Raw genomic sequence first — 23,709 nt, forward strand, 5'->3', positions numbered from 1 at the left:
AACTATATTTCCTTTACTTCACATGCCACAATATGCTTTTTATGACCACTGTCCTTCCTCTGACTGATGTTAATTAAGAACATGCAGACAAACGTAGGACACAGAAACGACTAATGCATTTGAAACATCTATGTACGAAGGATTATGCGTGAGTCAGATAGGTGGTTTCATGACGTCTGCGTCTTGCATATGTAGGCTCTGTGGCGCAATGGATAGCGCATTGGACTTCTAGCACTTGTCAAGGCATTCAAAGGTTGTGGGTTCGAGTCCCACCAGAGTCGTGGTTTTTCCAGTGGTTGACTGCATTTGATGTTCTTGTTTAGTTATAAGTTGCAATATCCACACATGGAAAAATTGCAATATCCACTCTGAAAAATTTCTGAAATACAATTGACAGATCTTAATCTGACAGATTTTAATTGACTGATTAAATTGTAATTCCAAAAATCCACAATTTGTCTGAGAAATTATGGTAATCTGAAACAATAGAACGATTTAACACAAGTGTGGAAAGCAGTTTAGCGCTCCGTTTGTAAGATTAAAATTTTGATGCGAAAATAATGCCAATATTCAAAGGTTGTGGGTTCGAGTCCCACTAGAATCGTGTTTTTTTTCCAGTGGTTGACTGCATTTGATGTGCTTGTTTAGTTTTAGGTTGCAATATCCACAAATTGTCTCTGAAAAATGTCTGTAATACAATTGACAGATTTTACTCTAGTGTGAAATGTGTTTCAGTAGTGGGCCCTGTGGCACATTATACAAAGGATGATCACATAGATTTCTTTGGGCAAAAAGATTAGGAAATGTACAACAGAAAATCAAGGGTGCCCTGTGACTCTTATGGAGCCACTTGGAGCCAAAGTCTTCATAACAATAGTTGGAGAAAGAATTAAAGTTTGCCTTTAAGTGTTTGAAACAGTACATCGCAATCAACTTTGATTTCATTAAAGGTGTTGGTAACACACAATATGTCGAAGAACCCTGCATGCCCAGAGGGCGATAAGTATGGTGGTCATATGGCACATCAAAAAACACATGTGAAATCTTAGCCTTCATATGCAGGATCTCAAGTCTGCTTACCCTGTGACTCTAATGAAGCCACTTTAAACCAATGCAATGGCAAAAGGTCCCCTACGAGCTAGTCCCTTGCCTTGAAACCATGTAAAAAAATATCTTCTTTCTTAGCAGCTGTAGCTTGTCAGGATGGCCGAGTGGTCTAAGGCGCCAGACTCAAGAATGCAATCTTCTCTCTGTGAGGGTCTTCTGGTCTCCATGCGGAGGCGTGGGTTCAAATCCCACTTCTGACAGTCATCTTCTTTTGTGCTTTGAGCTTCGTTTAATTCAACAATTTTTTGAGAAAGAATCCAAGATTGAATTTAAGCGTTGAAAGAGTACATTGCAGAAGACATTGATTTCATAACATAAGACAGCAATGTACAATCTCTAGACTCAAAAGAACAGTAACCTGGGGATCTAAACCACCAGCAAACTCAAGACAACTCAAATCCTCAATCTTCCCATCCAAAGTCAGACACCTTACCCATTAGGCCACGAGGTCTTGACAAAACACAAGAGTCTTATTCCGCACTTCGCAGAGAAGACATACCGAAAGAGGTGAAAATAACGACCCAGGTGTAGATACTTTCCAATAGCTGTCACATAGATTTCTTGGGGGAAAGAGATAAGAAAGTGTACAACAGGAAATCAAGGGTGCCTGTGACTCTTATGGAGCCGCTTTGAGCCAAAGTCTTCATAACAATAGTTGGAAAAAGAATTTACGTTTGTTCAAAGTTTTTGAAAGAGTAAATTGCAGACAACTTTGATTTAATCAAATCTCGCAACAACGCACTATCCGTAGAGGTACCTTGTAGGCCAAGATAGGGTTATGATCATATGGCAATCAACACTTGAAATCTTAGTTTTGACATGTCTGCCTTTCATACCAAGAGGGACTAAATATCTTGGGTGACACGTAACATGGAAAGAAACTGTTGAAATCTTAGTTTCCACTTGCCTGACATTCATTGATATGGAAGAACTCTAAAGAACAACAAAACCAAACCTCCGGCATCTCCGACCACGAAGGGACTCGAACCCTCAATCTTCTGATCCGAAGTCAGACGCCTTATCCATTAGGCCACGCGGTCTGCACGCAAAGTTTGCGAAAGAATGTGTGGATACGTTTCTCATAGAGAAACATAACTATATTTCCTTTACTTCACATGCCACAATATGCTTTTTATGACCACTGTCCTTCCTCTGACTGATGTTAATTAAGAACATGCAGACAAACGTAGGACACAGAAACGAATAATGCATTTGAAACATCTATGTACGAAGGATTATGCGTGAGTCAGATAGGTGGTTTCATGACGTCTGCGTCTTGCATATGTAGGCTCTGTGGCGCAATGGATAGCGCATTGGACTTCTAGCACTTGTCAAGGCATTCAAAGGTTGTGGGTTCGAGTCCCACCAGAGTCGTGGTTTTTCCAGTGGTTGACTGCATTTGATGTTCTTGTTTAGTTATAAGTTGCAATATCCACACATGGAAAAATTGCAATATCCACTCTGAAAAATTTCTGAAATACAATTGACAGATCTTAATCTGACAGATTTTAATTGACTGATTAAATTGTAATTCCAAATATCCACAATTTGTCTGTGAGAAATTATGGTAATCTGAAACAATAGAACGATTTAACACAAGTGTGGAAAGCAGTTTAGCGCTCCGTTTGTAAGACTAAAATTTTGATGCGAAAATAATGCCAATATTCAAAGGTTGTGGGTTCGAGTCCCACTAGAATCATGTTTTTTTTCCAGTGGTTGACTGCATTTGATGTGCTTGTTTAGTTTTAGGTTGCAATATCCACAAATTGTCTCTGAAAAATGTCTGTAATACAATTGACAGATTTTACTCTAGTGTGAAATGTGTTTCAGTAGTGGGCCCTGTGGCACATTATACAAAGGATGATCACATAGATTTCTTTGGGCAAAAAGATTAGGAAATGTACAACAGAAAATCAAGGGTGCCCTGTGACTCTTATGGAGCCACTTGGAGCCAAAGTCTTCATAACAATAGTTGGAGAAAGAATTAAAGTTTGCCTTTAAGTGTTTGAAACAGTACATCGCAATCAACTTTGATTTCATTAAAGGTGTTGGTAACACACAATATGTCGAAGAACCCTGCATGCCCAGAGGGCGATAAGTATGGTGGTCATATGGCACATCAAAAAACACATGTGAAATCTTAGCCTTCATATGCAGGATCTCAAGTCTGCTTACCCTGTGACTCTAATGAAGCCACTTTAAACCAATGCAATGGCAAAAGGTCCCCTACGAGCTAGTCCCTTGCCTTGAAACCATGTAAAAAAATATCTTCTTTCTTAGCAGCTGTCGCTTGTCAGGATGGCCGAGTGGTCTAAGGTGCCAGACTCAAGAATGCAATCTTCTCTCTGTGAGGGTCTTCTGGTCTCCATGCGGAGGCGTGGGTTCAAATCCCACTTCTGACAGTCATCTTCATTTGTGCTTTGAGCTTCGTTTAATTCAACAATTTTTTGAGAAAGAATCCAAGATTGAATTTAAGCGTTGAAAGAGTACATTGCAGAAGACATTGATTTCATAACATAAGACAGCAATGTACAATCTCTAGACTCAAAAGAACAGTAACCTGGGGATCTAAACCACCAGCAAACTCAAGACAACTCAAATCCTCAAACTTCCCATCCAAAGTCAGACACCTTACCCATTAGGCCACGAGGTCTTGACAAAACACAAGAGTCTTATTCCGCACTTCGCAGAGAAGACATACCGAAAGAGGTGAAAATAACGACCCAGGTGTAGATACTTTCCAATAGCTGTCACATAGATTTCTTGGGGGAAAGTGTAAAATATTCTAATACATTTTCTAACCTCAATTAAGAAATGGACCATATATAATTATTAGTATAGGCAATAGTCAAAGATATATAATTATTAGTATAGACAATAGTCAAAGATATGTAATTATTAGGCATAAATAAATGATAATTAAGATATATTAATATGTTTCAAGGTTTCCTTGACCTTAAATATAGAATGAAGGATTTGCTGAACATGCAGTCTATAGATAGGATAGTAGCTTGCTAATGCATGGTATAGTTGTAACTCTAAAAGGGCATTACAATATACGTACAGCGACCACCTAAAATAGGGTTTGGGCGTGTAAGACCTAAGTGAACATGTTTGAACACCTAATTAGGTGAAGACCAATAGACTGACATCATTTTCAAATGATATATAAGCTTGGTGTACGAAAGGCATGGGAGGGGAGGTAGAGGAGAGATGTACTTGCCATCCACGGACTCTTCTTGTCCCAACACTCCCTCCCTCCATCCTCAGGAATGCATAGGACAGATGCCATCAACTAAATTCCTTTCCAAGGTTTTGTAAGACTTGTTTCGTATTATTTTTGTTATCTTCTTTTTATATTCTTCTTTTATTTTTGTTCGTATTAAATGTTTTACCTTTGTTTGCATCTAAGTGACTCTGCCTATTTTTGACGCACATACATTTATATGTGATCCAATTATTTGAAGTTTGTATTGGCCCTATATATTTTCTTACAGAAAGAGATAAGAAAATGTACAACAGGAAATCAAGGGTGCCTGTGACTCTTATGGAGCCGCTTTGAGCCAAAGTCTTCATAACAATAGTTGGAAAAAGAATTTACGTTTGTTCAAAGTTTTTGAAAGAGTAAATTGCAGACAACTTTGATTTAATCAAATCTCGCAACAACGCACTATCCGTAGAGGTACCTTGTAGGCCAAGATAGGGTTATGATCATATGGCAATCAACACTTGAAATCTTAGTTTTGACATGTCTGCCTTTCATACCAAGAGGGACTAAATATCTTGGGTGACACGTAACATGGAAAGAAACTGTTGAAATCTTAGTTTCCACTTGCCTGACATTCATTGATATGGAAGAACTCTAAAGAACAACAAAACCAAACCTCCGGCATCTCCGACCACGAAGGGACTCGAACCCTCAATCTTCTGATCCGAAGTCAGACGCCTTATCCATTAGGCCACGCGGTCTGCATGCAAAGTTTGCGAAAGAATGTGTGGATACGTTTCTCATAGAGAAACATAACTATATTTCCTTTACTTCACATGCCACAATATGCTTTTTATGACCACTGTCCTTCCTCTGACTGATGTTAATTAAGAACATGCAGACAAACGTAGGACACAGAAACGACTAATGCATTTGAAACATCTATGTACGAAGGATTATGCGTGAGTCAGATAGGTGGTTTCATGACGTCTGCTTCTTGCATATGTAGGCTCTGTGGCGCAATGGATAGCGCATTGGACTTCTAGCACTTGTCAAGGCGTTCAAAGGTTGTGGGTTCAAGTCCCACCAGAGTCGTGGTTCTTCCAGTGGTTGACTGCATTTGATGTTCTTGTTTAGTTATAAGTTGCAATATCCACACATGGAAAAATTGCAATATCCACTCTGAAAAATTTCTGAAATACAATTGACAGATCTTAATCTGACAGATTTTAATTGACTGATTAAATTGTAATTCCAAATATCCACAATTTGTCTGTGAGAAATTATGGTAATCTGAAACAATAGAACGATTTAACACAAGTGTGGAAAGCAGTTTAGCGCTCCGTTTGTAAGATTAAAATTTTGATGCGAAAATAATGCCAATATTCAAAGGTTGTGGGTTCGAGTCCCACTAGAATCGTGTTTTTTTTCCAGTGGTTGACTGCATTTGATGTGCTTGTTTAGTTTTAGGTTGCAATATCCACAAATTGTCTCTGAAAAATGTCTGTAATACAATTGACAGATTTTACTCTAGTGTGAAATGTGTTTCAGTAGTGGGCCCTGTGGCACATTATACAAAGGATGATCACATAGATTTCTTTGGGCAAAAAGATTAGGAAATGTACAACAGAAAATCAAGGGTGCCCTGTGACTCTTATGGAGCCACTTGAAGCCAAAGTCTTCATAACAATAGTTGGAGAAAGAATTAAAGTTTGCCTTTAAGTGTTTGAAACAGTACATCGCAATCAACTTTGATTTCATTAAAGGTGTTGGTAACACACAATATGTCGAAGAACCCTGCATGCCCAGAGGGCGATAAGTATGGTGGTCATATGGCACATCAAAAAACACATGTGAAATCTTAGCCTTCATATGCAGGATCTCAAGTCTGCTTACCCTGTGACTCTAATGAAGCCACTTTAAACCAATGCAATGGCAAAAGGTCCCCTACGAGCTAGTCCCTTGCCTTGAAACCATGTAAAAAAATATCTTCTTTCTTAGCAGCTGTAGCTTGTCAGGATGGCCGAGTGGTCTAAGGCGCCAGACTCAAGAATGCAATCTTCTCTCTGTGAGGGTCTTCTGGTCTCCATGCGGAGGCGTGGGTTCAAATCCCACTTCTGACAGTCATCTTCTTTTGTGCTTTGAGCTTCGTTTAATTCAACATTTTTTTGAGAAAGAATCCAAGATTGAATTTAAGCGTTGAAAGAGTACATTGCAGAAGACATTGATTTCATAACATAAGACAGCAATGTACAATCTCTAGACTCAAAAGAACAGTAACCTGGGGATCTAAACCACCAGCAACCTCAAGACAACTCAAATCCTCAATCTTCCCATCCAAAGTCAGACACCTTACCCATTAGGCCACGAGGTCTTGACAAAACACAAGAGTCTTATTCCGCACTTCGCAGAGAAGACATACCGAAAGAGGTGAAAATAACGACCCAGGTGTAGATACTTTCCAATAGCTGTCACATAGATTTCTTGGGGGAAAGAGATAAGAAAGTGTACAACAGGAAATCAAGGGTGCCTGTGACTCTTATGGAGCCGCTTTGAGCCAAAGTCTTCATAACAATAGTTGGAAAAAGAATTTACGTTTGTTCAAAGTTTTTGAAAGAGTAAATTGCAGACAACTTTGATTTAATCAAATCTTGCAACAACGCACTATCCGTAGAGGTACCTTGTAGGCCAAGATAGGGTTATGATCATATGGCAATCAACACTTGAAATCTTAGTTTTGACATGTCTGCCTTTCATACCAAGAGGGACTAAATATCTTGGGTGACACGTAACATGGAAAGAAACTGTTGAAATCTTAGTTTCCACTTGCCTGACATTCATTGATATGGAAGAACTCTAAAGAACAACAAAACCAAACCTCCGGCATCTCCGACCACGAAGGGACTCGAACCCTCAATCTTCTGATCCGAAGTCAGACGCCTTATCCATTAGGCCACGCGGTCTGCATGCAAAGTTTGCGAAAGAATGTGTGGATACGTTTCTCATAGAGAAACATAACTATATTTCCTTTACTTCACATGCCACAATATGCTTTTTATGACCACTGTCCTTCCTCTGACTGATGTTAATTAAGAACATGCAGACAAACGTAGGACACAGAAACGAATAATGCATTTGAAACATCTATGTACGAAGGATTATGCGTGAGTCAGATAGGTGGTTTCATGACGTCTGCGTCTTGCATATGTAGGCTCTGTGGCGCAATGGATAGCGCATTGGACTTCTAGCACTTGTCAAGGCATTCAAAGGTTGTGGGTTCGAGTCCCACCAGAGTCGTGGTTTTTCCAGTGGTTGACTGCATTTGATGTTCTTGTTTAGTTATAAGTTGCAATATCCACACATGGAAAAATTGCAATATCCACTCTGAAAAATTTCTGAAATACAATTGACAGATCTTAATCTGACAGATTTTAATTGACTGATTAAATTGTAATTCCAAATATCCACAATTTGTCTGTGAGAAATTATGGTAATCTGAAACAATAGAACGATTTAACACAAGTGTGGAAAGCAGTTTAGCGCTCCGTTTGTAAGACTAAAATTTTGATGCGAAAATAATGCCAATATTCAAAGGTTGTGGGTTCGAGTCCCACTAGAATCATGTTTTTTTTCCAGTGGTTGACTGCATTTGATGTGCTTGTTTAGTTTTAGGTTGCAATATCCACAAATTGTCTCTGAAAAATGTCTGTAATACAATTGACAGATTTTACTCTAGTGTGAAATGTGTTTCAGTAGTGGGCCCTGTGGCACATTATACAAAGGATGATCACATAGATTTCTTTGGGCAAAAAGATTAGGAAATGTACAACAGAAAATCAAGGGTGCCCTGTGACTCTTATGGAGCCACTTGGAGCCAAAGTCTTCATAACAATAGTTGGAGAAAGAATTAAAGTTTGCCTTTAAGTGTTTGAAACAGTACATCGCAATCAACTTTGATTTCATTAAAGGTGTTGGTAACACACAATATGTCGAAGAACCCTGCATGCCCAGAGGGCGATAAGTATGGTGGTCATATGGCACATCAAAAAACACATGTGAAATCTTAGCCTTCATATGCAGGATCTCAAGTCTGCTTACCCTGTGACTCTAATGAAGCCACTTTAAACCAATGCAATGGCAAAAGGTCCCCTACGAGCTAGTCCCTTGCCTTGAAACCATGTAAAAAAATATCTTCTTTCTTAGCAGCTGTCGCTTGTCAGGATGGCCGAGTGGTCTAAGGTGCCAGACTCAAGAATGCAATCTTCTCTCTGTGAGGGTCTTCTGGTCTCCATGCGGAGGCGTGGGTTCAAATCCCACTTCTGACAGTCATCTTCATTTGTGCTTTGAGCTTCGTTTAATTCAACAATTTTTTGAGAAAGAATCCAAGATTGAATTTAAGCGTTGAAAGAGTACATTGCAGAAGACATTGATTTCATAACATAAGACAGCAATGTACAATCTCTAGACTCAAAAGAACAGTAACCTGGGGATCTAAACCACCAGCAAACTCAAGACAACTCAAATCCTCAAACTTCCCATCCAAAGTCAGACACCTTACCCATTAGGCCACGAGGTCTTGACAAAACACAAGAGTCTTATTCCGCACTTCGCAGAGAAGACATACCGAAAGAGGTGAAAATAACGACCCAGGTGTAGATACTTTCCAATAGCTGTCACATAGATTTCTTGGGGGAAAGTGTAAAATATTCTAATACATTTTCTAACCTCAATTAAGAAATGGACCATATATAATTATTAGTATAGGCAATAGTCAAAGATATATAATTATTAGTATAGACAATAGTCAAAGATATGTAATTATTAGGCATAAATAAATGATAATTAAGATATATTAATATGTTTCAAGGTTTCCTTGACCTTAAATATAGAATGAAGGATTTGCTGAACATGCAGTCTATAGATAGGATAGTAGCTTGCTAATGCATGGTATAGTTGTAACTCTAAAAGGGCATTACAATATACGTACAGCGACCACCTAAAATAGGGTTTGGGCGTGTAAGACCTAAGTGAACATGTTTGAACACCTAATTAGGTGAAGACCAATAGACTGACATCATTTTCAAATGATATATAAGCTTGGTGTACGAAAGGCATGGGAGGGGAGGTAGAGGAGAGATGTACTTGCCATCCACGGACTCTTCTTGTCCCAACACTCCCTCCCTCCATCCTCAGGAATGCATAGGACAGATGCCATCAACTAAATTCCTTTCCAAGGTTTTGTAAGACTTGTTTCGTATTATTTTTGTTATCTTCTTTTTATATTCTTCTTTTATTTTTGTTCGTATTAAATGTTTTACCTTTGTTTGCATCTAAGTGACTCTGCCTATTTTTGACGCACATACATTTATATGTGATCCAATTATTTGAAGTTTGTATTGGCCCTATATATTTTCTTACAGAAAGAGATAAGAAAATGTACAACAGGAAATCAAGGGTGCCTGTGACTCTTATGGAGCCGCTTTGAGCCAAAGTCTTCATAACAATAGTTGGAAAAAGAATTTACGTTTGTTCAAAGTTTTTGAAAGAGTAAATTGCAGACAACTTTGATTTAATCAAATCTCGCAACAACGCACTATCCGTAGAGGTACCTTGTAGGCCAAGATAGGGTTATGATCATATGGCAATCAACACTTGAAATCTTAGTTTTGACATGTCTGCCTTTCATACCAAGAGGGACTAAATATCTTGGGTGACACGTAACATGGAAAGAAACTGTTGAAATCTTAGTTTCCACTTGCCTGACATTCATTGATATGGAAGAACTCTAAAGAACAACAAAACCAAACCTCCGGCATCTCCGACCACGAAGGGACTCGAACCCTCAATCTTCTGATCCGAAGTCAGACGCCTTATCCATTAGGCCACGCGGTCTGCATGCAAAGTTTGCGAAAGAATGTGTGGATACGTTTCTCATAGAGAAACATAACTATATTTCCTTTACTTCACATGCCACAATATGCTTTTTATGACCACTGTCCTTCCTCTGACTGATGTTAATTAAGAACATGCAGACAAACGTAGGACACAGAAACGACTAATGCATTTGAAACATCTATGTACGAAGGATTATGCGTGAGTCAGATAGGTGGTTTCATGACGTCTGCTTCTTGCATATGTAGGCTCTGTGGCGCAATGGATAGCGCATTGGACTTCTAGCACTTGTCAAGGCGTTCAAAGGTTGTGGGTTCAAGTCCCACCAGAGTCGTGGTTCTTCCAGTGGTTGACTGCATTTGATGTTCTTGTTTAGTTATAAGTTGCAATATCCACACATGGAAAAATTGCAATATCCACTCTGAAAAATTTCTGAAATACAATTGACAGATCTTAATCTGACAGATTTTAATTGACTGATTAAATTGTAATTCCAAATATCCACAATTTGTCTGTGAGAAATTATGGTAATCTGAAACAATAGAACGATTTAACACAAGTGTGGAAAGCAGTTTAGCGCTCCGTTTGTAAGATTAAAATTTTGATGCGAAAATAATGCCAATATTCAAAGGTTGTGGGTTCGAGTCCCACTAGAATCGTGTTTTTTTTCCAGTGGTTGACTGCATTTGATGTGCTTGTTTAGTTTTAGGTTGCAATATCCACAAATTGTCTCTGAAAAATGTCTGTAATACAATTGACAGATTTTACTCTAGTGTGAAATGTGTTTCAGTAGTGGGCCCTGTGGCACATTATACAAAGGATGATCACATAGATTTCTTTGGGCAAAAAGATTAGGAAATGTACAACAGAAAATCAAGGGTGCCCTGTGACTCTTATGGAGCCACTTGAAGCCAAAGTCTTCATAACAATAGTTGGAGAAAGAATTAAAGTTTGCCTTTAAGTGTTTGAAACAGTACATCGCAATCAACTTTGATTTCATTAAAGGTGTTGGTAACACACAATATGTCGAAGAACCCTGCATGCCCAGAGGGCGATAAGTATGGTGGTCATATGGCACATCAAAAAACACATGTGAAATCTTAGCCTTCATATGCAGGATCTCAAGTCTGCTTACCCTGTGACTCTAATGAAGCCACTTTAAACCAATGCAATGGCAAAAGGTCCCCTACGAGCTAGTCCCTTGCCTTGAAACCATGTAAAAAAATATCTTCTTTCTTAGCAGCTGTAGCTTGTCAGGATGGCCGAGTGGTCTAAGGCGCCAGACTCAAGAATGCAATCTTCTCTCTGTGAGGGTCTTCTGGTCTCCATGCGGAGGCGTGGGTTCAAATCCCACTTCTGACAGTCATCTTCTTTTGTGCTTTGAGCTTCGTTTAATTCAACATTTTTTTGAGAAAGAATCCAAGATTGAATTTAAGCGTTGAAAGAGTACATTGCAGAAGACATTGATTTCATAACATAAGACAGCAATGTACAATCTCTAGACTCAAAAGAACAGTAACCTGGGGATCTAAACCACCAGCAACCTCAAGACAACTCAAATCCTCAATCTTCCCATCCAAAGTCAGACACCTTACCCATTAGGCCACGAGGTCTTGACAAAACACAAGAGTCTTATTCCGCACTTCGCAGAGAAGACATACCGAAAGAGGTGAAAATAACGACCCAGGTGTAGATACTTTCCAATAGCTGTCACATAGATTTCTTGGGGGAAAGAGATAAGAAAGTGTACAACAGGAAATCAAGGGTGCCTGTGACTCTTATGGAGCCGCTTTGAGCCAAAGTCTTCATAACAATAGTTGGAAAAAGAATTTACGTTTGTTCAAAGTTTTTGAAAGAGTAAATTGCAGACAACTTTGATTTAATCAAATCTTGCAACAACGCACTATCCGTAGAGGTACCTTGTAGGCCAAGATAGGGTTATGATCATATGGCAATCAACACTTGAAATCTTAGTTTTGACATGTCTGCCTTTCATACCAAGAGGGACTAAATATCTTGGGTGACACGTAACATGGAAAGAAACTGTTGAAATCTTAGTTTCCACTTGCCTGACATTCATTGATATGGAAGAACTCTAAAGAACAACAAAACCAAACCTCCGGCATCTCCGACCACGAAGGGACTCGAACCCTCAATCTTCTGATCCGAAGTCAGACGCCTTATCCATTAGGCCACGCGGTCTGCATGCAAAGTTTGCGAAAGAATGTGTGGATACGTTTCTCATAGAGAAACATAACTATATTTCCTTTACTTCACATGCCACAATATGCTTTTTATGACCACTGTCCTTCCTCTGACTGATGTTAATTAAGAACATGCAGACAAACGTAGGACACAGAAACGACTAATGCATTTGAAACATCTATGTACGAAGGATTATGCGTGAGTCAGATAGGTGGTTTCATGACGTCTGCTTCTTGCATATGTAGGCTCTGTGGCGCAATGGATAGCGCATTGGACTTCTAGCACTTGTCAAGGCATTCAAAGGTTGTGGGTTCGAGTCCCACCAGAGTCGTGGTTTTTCCAGTGGTTGACTGCATTTGATGTTCTTGTTTAGTTATAAGTTGCAATATCCACACATGGAAAAATTGCAATATCCACTCTGAAAAATTTCTGAAATACAATTGACAGATCTTAATCTGACAGATTTTAATTGACTGATTAAATTGTAATTCCAAATATCCACAATTTGTCTGTGAGAAATTATGGTAATCTGAAACAATAGAACGATTTAACACAAGTGTGGAAAGCAGTTTAGCGCTCCGTTTGTAAGATTAAAATTTTGATGCGAAAATAATGCCAATATTCAAAGGTTGTGGGTTCGAGTCCCACTAGAATCGTGTTTTTTTTCCAGTGGTTGACTGCATTTGATGTGCTTGTTTAGTTTTAGGTTGCAATATCCACAAATTGTCTCTGAAAAATGTCTGTAATACAATTGACAGATTTTACTCTAGTGTGAAATGTGTTTCAGTAGTGGGCCCTGTGGCACATTATACAAAGGATGATCACATAGATTTCTTTGGGCAAAAAGATTAGGAAATGTACAACAGAAAATCAAGGGTGCCCTGTGACTCTTATGGAGCCACTTGGAGCCAAAGTCTTCATAACAATAGTTGGAGAAAGAATTAAAGTTTGCCTTTAAGTGTTTGAAACAGTACATCGCAATCAACTTTGATTTCATTAAAGGTGTTGGTAACACACAATATGTCGAAGAACCCTGCATGCCCAGAGGGCGATAAGTATGGTGGTCATATGGCACATCAAAAAACACATGTGAAATCTTAGCCTTCATATGCAGGATCTCAAGTCTGCTTACCCTGTGACTCTAATGAAGCCACTTTAAACCAATGCAATGGCAAAAGGTCCCCTACGAGCTAGTCCCTTGCCTTGAAACCATGTAAAAACATATCTTCTTTCTTAGCAGCTGTAGCTTGTCAGGATGGCCGAGTGGTCTAAGGCGCCAGACTCAAGAATGCAATCTTCTCTCTGTGAGGGTCTTCTGGTCTCCATGCGGAGGCGTGGGTTCAAATCCCACTCCTGACAGTCTTCTTCTTTTGAGCTTCGTTTAATTCAACAATTTTTTGAGAAAGAATCCAAGATTGAATTTAAGCGTTGAAAGAGTACATTGCAGAAGACATTGATTTCATAACATAAGACAGCAATGTACAATCTCTAGACTCAAAAGAACAGTAACCTGGGGATCTAAACCACCAGCAAACTCAAGACAACTCAAATCCTCAATCTTCCCATCCAAAGTCAGACACCTTACCCATTAGGCCACGAGGTCTTGACAAAACACAAGAGTCTTATTCCGCACTTCGCAGAGAAGACATACCGAAAGAGGTGAAAATAACGACCCAGGTGTAGATACTTTCCAATAGCTGTCACATAGATTTCTTGGGGGAAAGAGATAAGAAAATGTACAACAGGAAATCAAGGGTGCCTGTGACTCTTATGGAGCCGCTTTGAGCCAAAGTCTTCATAACAATAGTTGGAAAAAGAATTTACGTTTGTTCAAAGTTTTTGAAAGAGTAAATTGCAGACAACTTTGATTTAATCAAATCTCGCAACAACGCACTATCCGTAGAGGTACCTTGTAGGCCAAGATAGGGTTATGATCATATGGCAATCAACACTTGAAATCTTAGTTTTGACATGTCTGCCTTTCATACCAAGAGGGACTAAATATCTTGGGTGACACGTAACATGGAAAGAAACTGTTGAAATCTTAGTTTCCACTTGCCTGACATTCATTGATATGGAAGAACTCTAAAGAACAACAAAACCAAACCTCCGGCATCTCCGACCACGAAGGGACTCGAACCCTCAATCTTCTGATCCGAAGTCAGACGCCTTATCCATTAGGCCACGCGGTCTGCATGCAAAGTTTGCGAAAGAATGTGTGGATACGTTTCTCATAGAGAAACATAACTATATTTCCTTTACTTCACATGCCACAATATGCTTTTTATGACCACTGTCCTTCCTCTGACTGATGTTAATTAAGAACATGCAGACAAACGTAGGACACAGAAACGACTAATGCATTTGAAACATCTATGTACGAAGGATTATGCGTGAGTCAGATAGGTGGTTTCATGACGTCTGCGTCTTGCATATGTAGGCTCTGTGGCGCAATGGATAGCGCATTGGACTTCTAGCACTTGTCAAGGCATTCAAAGGTTGTGGGTTCGAGTCCCACCAGAGTCATGGTTTTTCCAGTGGTTGACTGCATTTGATGTTCTTGTTTAGTTATAAGTTGCAATATCCACACATGGAAAAATTGCAATATCCACTCTGAAAAATTTCTGAAATACAATTGACAGATCTTAATCTGACAGATTTTAATTGACTGATTAAATTGTAATTCCAAATATCCACAATTTGTCTGTGAGAAATTATGGTAATCTGAAACAATAGAACGATTTAACACAAGTGTGGAAAGCAGTTTAGCGCTCCGTTTGTAAGATTAAAATTTTGATGCGAAAATAATGCCAATATTCAAAGGTTGTGGGTTCGAGTCCCACTAGAATCGTGTTTTTTTTCCAGTGGTTGACTGCATTTGATGTGCTTGTTTAGTTTTAGGTTGCAATATCCACAAATTGTCTCTGAAAAATGTCTGTAATACAATTGACAGATTTTACTCTAGTGTGAAATGTGTTTCAGTAGTGGGCCCTGTGGCACATTATACAAAGGATGATCACATAGATTTCTTTGGGCAAAAAGATTAGGAAATGTACAACAGAAAATCAAGGGTGCCCTGTGACTCTTATGGAGCCACTTGGAGCCAAAGTCTTCATAACAATAGTTGGAGAAAGACTTAAAGTTTGCCTTTAAGTGTTTGAAACAGTACATCGCAATCAACTTTGATTTCATTAAAGGTGTTGGTAACACACAATATGTCGAAGAACCCTGCATGCCCAGAGGGCGATAAGTATGGTGGTCATATGGCACATCAAAAAACACATGTGAAATCTTAGCCTTCATATGCAGGATCTCAAGTCTGCTTACCCTGTGACTCTAATGAAGCCACTTTAAACCAATGCAATGGCAAAAGGTCCCCTACGAGCTAGTCCCTTGCCTTGAAACCATGTAAAAAAATATCTTCTTTCTTAGCAGCTGTAGCTTGTCAGGATGGCCGAGTGGTCTAAGGCGCCAGACTCAAGAATGCAATCTTCTCTCTGTGAGGGTCTTCTGGTCTCCATGCGGAGGCGTGGGTTCAAATCCCACTTCTGACAGTCATCTTCTTTTGTGCTTTGAGCTTCGTTTAATTCAACAATTTTTTGAGAAAGAATCCAAGATTGAATTTAAGCGTTGAAAGAGTACATTGCAGAAGACATTGATTTCATAACATAAGACAGCAATGTACAATCTCTAGACTCAAAAGAACAGTAACCTGGGGATCTAAACCACCAGCAAACTCAAGACAACTCAAATCCTCAATCTTCCCATCCAAAGTCAGACACCTTACCCATTAGGCCACGAGGTCTTGACAAAACACAAGAGTCTTATTCCGCACTTCGCAGAGAAGACATACCGAAAGAGGTGAAAATAACGACCCAGGTGTAGATACTTTCCAATAGCTGTCACATAGATTTCTTGGGGGAAAGAGATAAGAAAGTGTACAACAGGAAATCAAGGGTGCCTGTGACTCTTATGGAGCCGCTTTGAGCCAAAGTCTTCATAACAATAGTTGGAAAAAGAATTTACGTTTGTTCAAAGTTTTTGAAAGAGTAAATTGCAGACAACTTTGATTTAATCAAATCTCGCAACAACGCACTATCCGTAGAGGTACCTTGTAGGCCAAGATAGGGTTATGATCATATGGCAATCAACACTTGAAATCTTAGTTTTGACATGTCTGCCTTTCATACCAAGAGGGACTAAATATCTTGGGTGACACGTAACATGGAAAGAAACTGTTGAAATCTTAGTTTCCACTTGCCTGACATTCATTGATATGGAAGAACTCTAAAGAACAACAAAACCAAACCTCCGGCATCTCCGACCACGAAGGGACTCGAACCCTCAATCTTCTGATCCGAAGTCAGACGCCTTATCCATTAGGCCACGCGGTCTGCATGCAAAGTTTGTGAAAGAATGTGTGGATACGTTTCTCATAGAGAAACATAACTATATTTCCTTTACTTCACATGCCACAATATGCTTTTTATGACCACTGTCCTTCCTCTGACTGATGTTAATTAAGAACATGCAGACAAACGTAGGACACAGAAACGACTAATGCATTTGAAACATCTATGTACGAAGGATTATGCGTGAGTCAGATAGGTGGCTTCATGATGTCTGCTTCTTGCATATGTAGGCTCTGTGGCGCAATGGATAGCGCATTGGACTTCTAGCACTTGTCAAGGCATTCAAAGGTTGTGGGTTCGAGTCCCACCAGAGTCGTGGTTTTTCCAGTGGTTGACTGCATTTGATGTTCTTGTTTAGTTATAAGTTGCAATATCCACACATGGAAAAATTGCAATATCCACTCTGAAAAATTTCTGAAATACAATTGACAGATCTTAATCTGACAGATTTTAATTGACTGATTAAATTGTAATTCCAAATATCCACAATTTGTCTGTGAGAAATTATGGTAATCTGAAACAATAGAACGATTTAACACAAGTGTGGAAAGCAGTTTAGCGCTCCGTTTGTAAGATTAAAATTTTGATGCGAAAATAATGCCAATATTCAAAGGTTGTGGGTTCGAGTCCCACTAGAATCGTGTTTTTTTTCCAGTGGTTGACTGCATTTGATGTGCTTGTTTAGTTTTAGGTTGCAATATCCACAAATTGTCTCTGAAAAATGTCTGTAATACAATTGACAGATTTTACTCTAGTGTGAAATGTGTTTCAGTAGTGGGCCCTGTGGCACATTATACAAAGGATGATCACATAGATTTCTTTGGGCAAAAAGATTAGGAAATGTACAACAGAAAATCAAGGGTGCCCTGTGACTCTTATGGAGCCACTTGGAGCCAAAGTCTTCATAACAATAGTTGGAGAAAGACTTAAAGTTTGCCTTTAAGTGTTTGAAACAGTACATCGCAATCAACTTTGATTTCATTAAAGGTGTTGGTAACACACAATATGTCGAAGAACCCTGCATGCCCAGAGGGCGATAAGTATGGTGGTCATATGGCACATCAAAAAACACATGTGAAATCTTAGCCTTCATATGCAGGATCTCAAGTCTGCTTACCCTGTGACTCTAATGAAGCCACTTTAAACCAATGCAATGGCAAAAGGTCCCCTACGAGCTAGTCCCTTGCCTTGAAACCATGTAAAAAAATATCTTCTTTCTTAGCAGCTGTAGCTTGTCAGGATGGCCGAGTGGTCTAAGGCGCCAGACTCAAGAATGCAATCTTCTCTCTGTGAGGGTCTTCTGGTCTCCATGCGGAGGCGTGGGTTCAAATCCCACTTCTGACAGTCATCTTCTTTTGTGCTTTGAGCTTCGTTTAATTCAACAATTTTTTGAGAAAGAATCCAAGATTGAATTTAAGCGTTGAAAGAGTACATTGCAGAAGACATTGATTTCATAACATAAGACAGCAATGTACAATCTCTAGACTCAAAAGAACAGTAACCTGGGGATCTAAACCACCAGCAAACTCAAGACAACTCAAATCCTCAATCTTCCCATCCAAAGTCAGACACCTTACCCATTAGGCCACGAGGTCTTGACAAAACACAAGAGTCTTATTCCGCACTTCGCAGAGAAGACATACCGAAAGAGGTGAAAATAACGACCCAGGTGTAGATACTTTCCAATAGCTGTCACATAGATTTCTTGGGGGAAAGAGATAAGAAAGTGTACAACAGGAAATCAAGGGTGCCTGTGACTCTTATGGAGCCGCTTTGAGCCAAAGTCTTCATAACAATAGTTGGAAAAAGAATTTACGTTTGTTCAAAGTTTTTGAAAGAGTAAATTGCAGACAACTTTGATTTAATCAAATCTCGCAACAACGCACTATCCGTAGAGGTACCTTGTAGGCCAAGATAGGGTTATGATCATATGGCAATCAACACTTGAAATCTTAGTTTTGACATGTCTGCCTTTCATACCAAGAGGGACTAAATATCTTGGGTGACACGTAACATGGAAAGAAACTGTTGAAATCTTAGTTTCCACTTGCCTGACATTCATTGATATGGAAGAACTCTAAAGAACAACAAAACCAAACCTCCGGCATCTCCGACCACGAAGGGACTCGAACCCTCAATCTTCTGATCCGAAGTCAGACGCCTTATCCATTAGGCCACGCGGTCTGCATGCAAAGTTTGTGAAAGAATGTGTGGATACGTTTCTCATAGAGAAACATAACTATATTTCCTTTACTTCACATGCCACAATATGCTTTTTATGACCACTGTCCTTCCTCTGACTGATGTTAATTAAGAACATGCAGACAAACGTAGGACACAGAAACGACTAATGCATTTGAAACATCTATGTACGAAGGATTATGCGTGAGTCAGATAGGTGGCTTCATGATGTCTGCTTCTTGCATATGTAGGCTCTGTGGCGCAATGGATAGCGCATTGGACTTCTAGCACTTGTCAAGGCATTCAAAGGTTGTGGGTTCGAGTCCCACCAGAGTCGTGGTTTTTCCAGTGGTTGACTGCATTTGATGTTCTTGTTTAGTTATAAGTTGCAATATCCACACATGGAAAAATTGCAATATCCACTCTGAAAAATTTCTGAAATACAATTGACAGATCTTAATCTGACAGATTTTAATTGACTGATTAAATTGTAATTCCAAATATCCACAATTTGTCTGTGAGAAATTATGGTAATCTGAAACAATAGAACGATTTAACACAAGTGTGGAAAGCAGTTTAGCGCTCCGTTTGTAAGATTAAAATTTTGATGCGAAAATAATGCCAATATTCAAAGGTTGTGGGTTCGAGTCCCACTAGAATCGTGTTTTTTTTCCAGTGGTTGACTGCATTTGATGTGCTTGTTTAGTTTTAGGTTGCAATATCCACAAATTGTCTCTGAAAAATGTCTGTAATACAATTGACAGATTTTACTCTAGTGTGAAATGTGTTTCAGTAGTGGGCCCTGTGGCACATTATACAAAGGATGATCACATAGATTTCTTTGGGCAAAAAGATTAGGAAATGTACAACAGAAAATCAAGGGTGCCCTGTGACTCTTATGGAGCCACTTGGAGCCAAAGTCTTCATAACAATAGTTGGAGAAAGAATTAAAGTTTGCCTTTAAGTGTTTGAAACAGTACATCGCAATCAACTTTGATTTTATTAAAGGTGTTGGTAACACACAATACGTCGAAGAACCCTGCATGCCCAGAGGGCGATAAGTATGGTGGTCCTATGGCCTATCAAAAAACACATGTGAAATCTTAGCCTTCATATGCAGGATCTCAAGTCTGCTTACCCTGTGACTCTAATGAAGCCACTTTAAACCAATGCAATGGCAAAAGGTCCCCTACGAGCTAGTCCCTTGCCTTGAAACCATGTAAAAAAATATCTTCTTTCTTAGCAGCTGTAGCTTGTCAGGATGGCCGAGTGGGCTAAGGCGCCAGACTCAAGAATGCAATCTTCTCTCTGTGAGGGTCTTCTGGTCTCCATGCGGAGGCGTGGGTTCAAATCCCACTTCTGACAGTCATCTTCTTTTGTGCTTTGAGCTTCGTTTAATTCAACAATTTTTTGAGAAAGAATCCAAGATTGAATTTAAGCGTTGAAAGAGTACATTGCAGAAGACATTGATTTCATAACATAAGACAGCAATGTACAATCTCTAGACTCAAAAGAACAGTAACCTGGGGATCTAAACCACCAGCAACCTCAAGACAACTCAAATCCTCAATCTTCCCATCCAAAGTCAGACACCTTACCCATTAGGCCACGAGGTCTTGACAAAACACAAGAGTCTTATTCCGCACTACGCAGAGAAGACATACCGAAAGAGGTGAAAATAACGACCCAGGTGTAGATACTTTCCATTAGCTGTCACATAGATTTCTTGGGGGAAAGAGATAAGAAAGTGTACAACAGGAAATCAAGGGTGCCTGTGACTCTTATGGAGCCGCTTTGAGCCAAAGTCTTCATAACAATAGTTGGAAAAAGAATTTACGTTTGTTCAAAGTTTTTGAAAGAGTAAATTGCAGACAACTTTGATTTAATCAAATCTCGCAACAACGCACTATCCGTAGAGGTACCTTGTAGGCCAAGATAGGGTTATGATCATATGGCAATCAACACTTGAAATCTTAGTTTTGACATGTCTGCCTTTCATACCAAGAGGGACTAAATATCTTGGGTGACACGTAACATGGAAAGAAACTGTTGAAATCTTAGTTTCCACTTGCCTGACATTCATTGATATGGAAGAACTCTAAAGAACAACAAAACCAAACCTCCGGCATCTCCGACCACAAAGGGACTCGAACCCTCAAGCTTCTGATCCGAAGTCAGACGCCTCATCCATTAGGCCACGCAGTCTGCATGCAAAGTTTGCGAAAGAAAGTTTGCGACAGAAACGACTAATGCATTTGAAACATCTATGTACGAAGGATTATGCTTGAGTCAGATAGGTGGTTTCATGACGTCTGCTTTTTGCATATGTAGGCTCTGTGGCGCAATGGATAGCGCATTGGACTTCTAGCACTTGTCAAGGCATTCAAAGGTTGTGGGTTCGAGTCCCACCAGAGTTGTGGTTTTTCCAGTGGTTGACTGCATTTGATGTTCTTGTTTAGTTATAAGTTGCAATATCCACACATGGAAAAATTGCAATATCCACTCTGAAAAATTTCTGAAATACAATTGACAGATCTTAATCTGACAGATCTTAATCTGACAGATTTTAATTGACTGATTAAATTGTAATTTCAAAAATCCACAATTTGTCTGAGAAATTATGGTAATCTGAAACAATAGAACGATTTAACACAAGTGTGGAAAGCAGTTTAGCGCTCCGTTTGTAAGATTAAAATTTTGATGCGAAAATAATGCCAATATTCAAAGGTTGTGGGTTCGAGTCCCACTAGAATCGTGTTTTTTTTCCAGTGGTTGACTGCATTTGATGTGCTTGTTTAGTTTTAGGTTGCAATATCCACAAATTGTCTCTGAAAAATGTCTGTAATACAATTGACAGATTTTACTCTAGTGTGAAATGTGTTTCAGTAGTGGGCCCTGTGGCACATTATACAAAGGATGATCACATAGATTTCTTTGGGCAAAAAGATTAGGAAATGTACAACAGAAAATCAAGGGTGCCCTGTGACTCTTATGGAGCCACTTGGAGCCAAAGTCTTCATAACAATAGTTGGAGAAAGAATTAAAGTTTGCCTTTAAGTGTTTGAAACAGTACATCGCAATCAACTTTGATTTCATTAAAGGTGTTGGTAACACACAATATGTCGAAGAACCCTGCATGCCCAGAGGGCGATAAGTATGGTGGTCATATGGCACATCAAAAAACACATGTGAAATCTTAGCCTTCATATGCAGGATCTCAAGTCTGCTTACCCTGTGACTCTAATGAAGCCACTTTAAACCAATGCAATGGCAAAAGGTCCCCTACGAGCTAGTCCCTTGCCTTGAAACCATGTAAAAAAATATCTTCTTTCTTAGCAGATGTAGCTTGTCAGGATGGCCGAGTGGTCTAAGGCGCCAGACTCAAGAATGCAATCTTCTCTCTGTGAGGGTCTTCTGGTCTCCATGCGGAGGTGTGGGTTCAAATCCCACTTCTGACAGTCATCTTCTTTTGAGCTTCGTTTAATTCAACAATTTTTTGAGAAAGAATCCAAGATTGAATTTAAGCGTTGAAAGAGTACATTGCAGAAGACATTGATTTCATAACATAAGACAGCAATGTACAATCTCTAGACTCAAAAGAACAGTAACCTGGGGATCTAAACCACCAGCAAACTCAAGACAACTCAAATCCTCAATCTTCCCATCCAAAGTCAGACACCTTACCCATTAGGCCACGAGGTCTTGACAAAACACAAGAGTCTTATTCCGCACTTCGCAGAGAAGACATACCGAAAGAGGTGAAAATAACGACCCAGGTGTAGATACTTTCCAATAGCTGTCACATAGATTTCTTGGGGGAAAGAGATAAGAAAATGTACAACAGGAAATCAAGGGTGCCTGTGACTCTTATGGAGCCGCTTTGAGCCAAAGTCTTCATAACAATAGTTGGAAAAAGAATTTACGTTTGTTCAAAGTTTTTGAAAGAGTAAATTGCAGACAACTTTGATTTAATCAAATCTCGCAACAACGCACTATCCGTAGAGGTACCTTGTAGGCCAAGATAGGGTTATGATCATATGGCAATCAACACTTGAAATCTTAGTTTTGACATGTCTGCCTTTCATACCAAGAGGGACTAAATATCTTGGGTGACACGTAACATGGAAAGAAACTGTTGAAATCTTAGTTTCCACTTGCCTGACATTCATTGATATGGAAGAACTCTAAAGAAGAACAAAACCAAAACTCCGGCATCTCCGACCACGAAGGGACTCGAACCCTCAATCTTCTGATCCGAAGTCAGACGCCTTATCCATTAGGCCACGCGGTCTGCATGCAAAGTTTGCGAAAGAATGTGTGGATACGTTTCTCATAGAGAAACATAACTATATTTCCTTTACTTCACATGCCACAATATGCTTTTTATGACCACTGTCCTTCCTCTGACTGATGTTAATTAAGAACATGCAGACAAACGTAGGACACAGAAACGACTAATGCATTTGAAACATCTATGTACGAAGGATTATGCGTGAGTCAGATAGGTGGTTTCATGACGTCTGCGTCTTGCATATGTAGGCTCTGTGGCGCAATGGATAGCGCATTGGACTTCTAGCACTTGTCAAGGCATTCAAAGGTTGTGGGTTCGAGTCCCACCAGAGTCGTGGTTTTTCCAGTGGTTGACTGCATTTGATGTTCTTGTTTAGTTATAAGTTGCAATATCCACACATGGAAAAATTGCAA

The 23,709-nt window shown here is 39.4% G+C and overlaps 30 non-coding genes across 30 annotated transcripts; 21 read left to right on the forward strand and 9 right to left on the reverse strand.

The window, feature by feature from the left end:
- Positions 1 to 194: 194 nt before the first annotated feature.
- On the forward strand, positions 195 to 281 carry TRNAR-UCU (transfer RNA arginine (anticodon UCU)). Its single transcript is given in 2 exon segments — positions 195 to 231; positions 246 to 281. It is a non-coding gene; the product is annotated as a tRNA-Arg (tRNA).
- Positions 282 to 1,197: 916 nt separating this feature from the next.
- TRNAL-CAA (transfer RNA leucine (anticodon CAA)) lies at positions 1,198 to 1,307 on the forward strand. The gene is made up of 2 exons: positions 1,198 to 1,235; positions 1,262 to 1,307. It is a non-coding gene; the product is annotated as a tRNA-Leu (tRNA).
- Positions 1,308 to 2,074: 767 nt separating this feature from the next.
- Positions 2,075 to 2,147, reverse strand: TRNAR-UCG (transfer RNA arginine (anticodon UCG)). The gene has a single exon. It is a non-coding gene; the product is annotated as a tRNA-Arg (tRNA).
- Positions 2,148 to 2,394: 247 nt separating this feature from the next.
- On the forward strand, positions 2,395 to 2,481 carry TRNAR-UCU (transfer RNA arginine (anticodon UCU)). The gene is given in 2 exon segments: positions 2,395 to 2,431; positions 2,446 to 2,481. It is a non-coding gene; the product is annotated as a tRNA-Arg (tRNA).
- Positions 2,482 to 3,399: 918 nt separating this feature from the next.
- Positions 3,400 to 3,509, forward strand: TRNAL-CAA (transfer RNA leucine (anticodon CAA)). Its single transcript has 2 exons — positions 3,400 to 3,437; positions 3,464 to 3,509. It is a non-coding gene; the product is annotated as a tRNA-Leu (tRNA).
- Positions 3,510 to 5,003: 1,494 nt separating this feature from the next.
- TRNAR-UCG (transfer RNA arginine (anticodon UCG)) lies at positions 5,004 to 5,076 on the reverse strand. Its single transcript has one exon. It is a non-coding gene; the product is annotated as a tRNA-Arg (tRNA).
- A 247-nt stretch (positions 5,077 to 5,323) lies between these two features.
- Positions 5,324 to 5,410, forward strand: TRNAR-UCU (transfer RNA arginine (anticodon UCU)). Its single transcript is given in 2 exon segments — positions 5,324 to 5,360; positions 5,375 to 5,410. It is a non-coding gene; the product is annotated as a tRNA-Arg (tRNA).
- Positions 5,411 to 6,328: 918 nt separating this feature from the next.
- On the forward strand, positions 6,329 to 6,438 carry TRNAL-CAA (transfer RNA leucine (anticodon CAA)). Its single transcript has 2 exons — positions 6,329 to 6,366; positions 6,393 to 6,438. It is a non-coding gene; the product is annotated as a tRNA-Leu (tRNA).
- A 767-nt stretch (positions 6,439 to 7,205) lies between these two features.
- Positions 7,206 to 7,278, reverse strand: TRNAR-UCG (transfer RNA arginine (anticodon UCG)). Its single transcript has one exon. It is a non-coding gene; the product is annotated as a tRNA-Arg (tRNA).
- A 247-nt stretch (positions 7,279 to 7,525) lies between these two features.
- TRNAR-UCU (transfer RNA arginine (anticodon UCU)) lies at positions 7,526 to 7,612 on the forward strand. The gene is given in 2 exon segments: positions 7,526 to 7,562; positions 7,577 to 7,612. It is a non-coding gene; the product is annotated as a tRNA-Arg (tRNA).
- A 918-nt stretch (positions 7,613 to 8,530) lies between these two features.
- Positions 8,531 to 8,640, forward strand: TRNAL-CAA (transfer RNA leucine (anticodon CAA)). The gene is made up of 2 exons: positions 8,531 to 8,568; positions 8,595 to 8,640. It is a non-coding gene; the product is annotated as a tRNA-Leu (tRNA).
- Positions 8,641 to 10,134: 1,494 nt separating this feature from the next.
- TRNAR-UCG (transfer RNA arginine (anticodon UCG)) lies at positions 10,135 to 10,207 on the reverse strand. Its single transcript has one exon. It is a non-coding gene; the product is annotated as a tRNA-Arg (tRNA).
- Positions 10,208 to 10,454: 247 nt separating this feature from the next.
- TRNAR-UCU (transfer RNA arginine (anticodon UCU)) lies at positions 10,455 to 10,541 on the forward strand. Its single transcript is given in 2 exon segments — positions 10,455 to 10,491; positions 10,506 to 10,541. It is a non-coding gene; the product is annotated as a tRNA-Arg (tRNA).
- A 918-nt stretch (positions 10,542 to 11,459) lies between these two features.
- TRNAL-CAA (transfer RNA leucine (anticodon CAA)) lies at positions 11,460 to 11,569 on the forward strand. Its single transcript has 2 exons — positions 11,460 to 11,497; positions 11,524 to 11,569. It is a non-coding gene; the product is annotated as a tRNA-Leu (tRNA).
- A 767-nt stretch (positions 11,570 to 12,336) lies between these two features.
- TRNAR-UCG (transfer RNA arginine (anticodon UCG)) lies at positions 12,337 to 12,409 on the reverse strand. The gene has a single exon. It is a non-coding gene; the product is annotated as a tRNA-Arg (tRNA).
- Positions 12,410 to 12,656: 247 nt separating this feature from the next.
- Positions 12,657 to 12,743, forward strand: TRNAR-UCU (transfer RNA arginine (anticodon UCU)). The gene is given in 2 exon segments: positions 12,657 to 12,693; positions 12,708 to 12,743. It is a non-coding gene; the product is annotated as a tRNA-Arg (tRNA).
- A 918-nt stretch (positions 12,744 to 13,661) lies between these two features.
- On the forward strand, positions 13,662 to 13,771 carry TRNAL-CAA (transfer RNA leucine (anticodon CAA)). The gene is made up of 2 exons: positions 13,662 to 13,699; positions 13,726 to 13,771. It is a non-coding gene; the product is annotated as a tRNA-Leu (tRNA).
- A 760-nt stretch (positions 13,772 to 14,531) lies between these two features.
- On the reverse strand, positions 14,532 to 14,604 carry TRNAR-UCG (transfer RNA arginine (anticodon UCG)). The gene has a single exon. It is a non-coding gene; the product is annotated as a tRNA-Arg (tRNA).
- A 247-nt stretch (positions 14,605 to 14,851) lies between these two features.
- TRNAR-UCU (transfer RNA arginine (anticodon UCU)) lies at positions 14,852 to 14,938 on the forward strand. The gene is given in 2 exon segments: positions 14,852 to 14,888; positions 14,903 to 14,938. It is a non-coding gene; the product is annotated as a tRNA-Arg (tRNA).
- A 918-nt stretch (positions 14,939 to 15,856) lies between these two features.
- Positions 15,857 to 15,966, forward strand: TRNAL-CAA (transfer RNA leucine (anticodon CAA)). The gene is made up of 2 exons: positions 15,857 to 15,894; positions 15,921 to 15,966. It is a non-coding gene; the product is annotated as a tRNA-Leu (tRNA).
- Positions 15,967 to 16,733: 767 nt separating this feature from the next.
- On the reverse strand, positions 16,734 to 16,806 carry TRNAR-UCG (transfer RNA arginine (anticodon UCG)). Its single transcript has one exon. It is a non-coding gene; the product is annotated as a tRNA-Arg (tRNA).
- A 247-nt stretch (positions 16,807 to 17,053) lies between these two features.
- Positions 17,054 to 17,140, forward strand: TRNAR-UCU (transfer RNA arginine (anticodon UCU)). Its single transcript is given in 2 exon segments — positions 17,054 to 17,090; positions 17,105 to 17,140. It is a non-coding gene; the product is annotated as a tRNA-Arg (tRNA).
- A 918-nt stretch (positions 17,141 to 18,058) lies between these two features.
- TRNAL-CAA (transfer RNA leucine (anticodon CAA)) lies at positions 18,059 to 18,168 on the forward strand. The gene is made up of 2 exons: positions 18,059 to 18,096; positions 18,123 to 18,168. It is a non-coding gene; the product is annotated as a tRNA-Leu (tRNA).
- A 767-nt stretch (positions 18,169 to 18,935) lies between these two features.
- On the reverse strand, positions 18,936 to 19,008 carry TRNAR-UCG (transfer RNA arginine (anticodon UCG)). The gene has a single exon. It is a non-coding gene; the product is annotated as a tRNA-Arg (tRNA).
- Positions 19,009 to 19,255: 247 nt separating this feature from the next.
- On the forward strand, positions 19,256 to 19,342 carry TRNAR-UCU (transfer RNA arginine (anticodon UCU)). The gene is given in 2 exon segments: positions 19,256 to 19,292; positions 19,307 to 19,342. It is a non-coding gene; the product is annotated as a tRNA-Arg (tRNA).
- Positions 19,343 to 20,260: 918 nt separating this feature from the next.
- On the forward strand, positions 20,261 to 20,370 carry TRNAL-CAA (transfer RNA leucine (anticodon CAA)). The gene is made up of 2 exons: positions 20,261 to 20,298; positions 20,325 to 20,370. It is a non-coding gene; the product is annotated as a tRNA-Leu (tRNA).
- A 965-nt stretch (positions 20,371 to 21,335) lies between these two features.
- On the forward strand, positions 21,336 to 21,422 carry TRNAR-UCU (transfer RNA arginine (anticodon UCU)). The gene is given in 2 exon segments: positions 21,336 to 21,372; positions 21,387 to 21,422. It is a non-coding gene; the product is annotated as a tRNA-Arg (tRNA).
- Positions 21,423 to 22,353: 931 nt separating this feature from the next.
- TRNAL-CAA (transfer RNA leucine (anticodon CAA)) lies at positions 22,354 to 22,463 on the forward strand. The gene is made up of 2 exons: positions 22,354 to 22,391; positions 22,418 to 22,463. It is a non-coding gene; the product is annotated as a tRNA-Leu (tRNA).
- A 760-nt stretch (positions 22,464 to 23,223) lies between these two features.
- TRNAR-UCG (transfer RNA arginine (anticodon UCG)) lies at positions 23,224 to 23,296 on the reverse strand. Its single transcript has one exon. It is a non-coding gene; the product is annotated as a tRNA-Arg (tRNA).
- A 247-nt stretch (positions 23,297 to 23,543) lies between these two features.
- Positions 23,544 to 23,630, forward strand: TRNAR-UCU (transfer RNA arginine (anticodon UCU)). The gene is given in 2 exon segments: positions 23,544 to 23,580; positions 23,595 to 23,630. It is a non-coding gene; the product is annotated as a tRNA-Arg (tRNA).
- The last annotated feature ends 79 nt before the right edge of the window (positions 23,631 to 23,709 follow it).

Source organism: Spea bombifrons, chromosome 5 (assembly GCF_027358695.1).
Source record: "Spea bombifrons isolate aSpeBom1 chromosome 5, aSpeBom1.2.pri, whole genome shotgun sequence".
Taxonomy (NCBI): Eukaryota; Metazoa; Chordata; class Amphibia; order Anura; family Pelobatidae; genus Spea; species Spea bombifrons.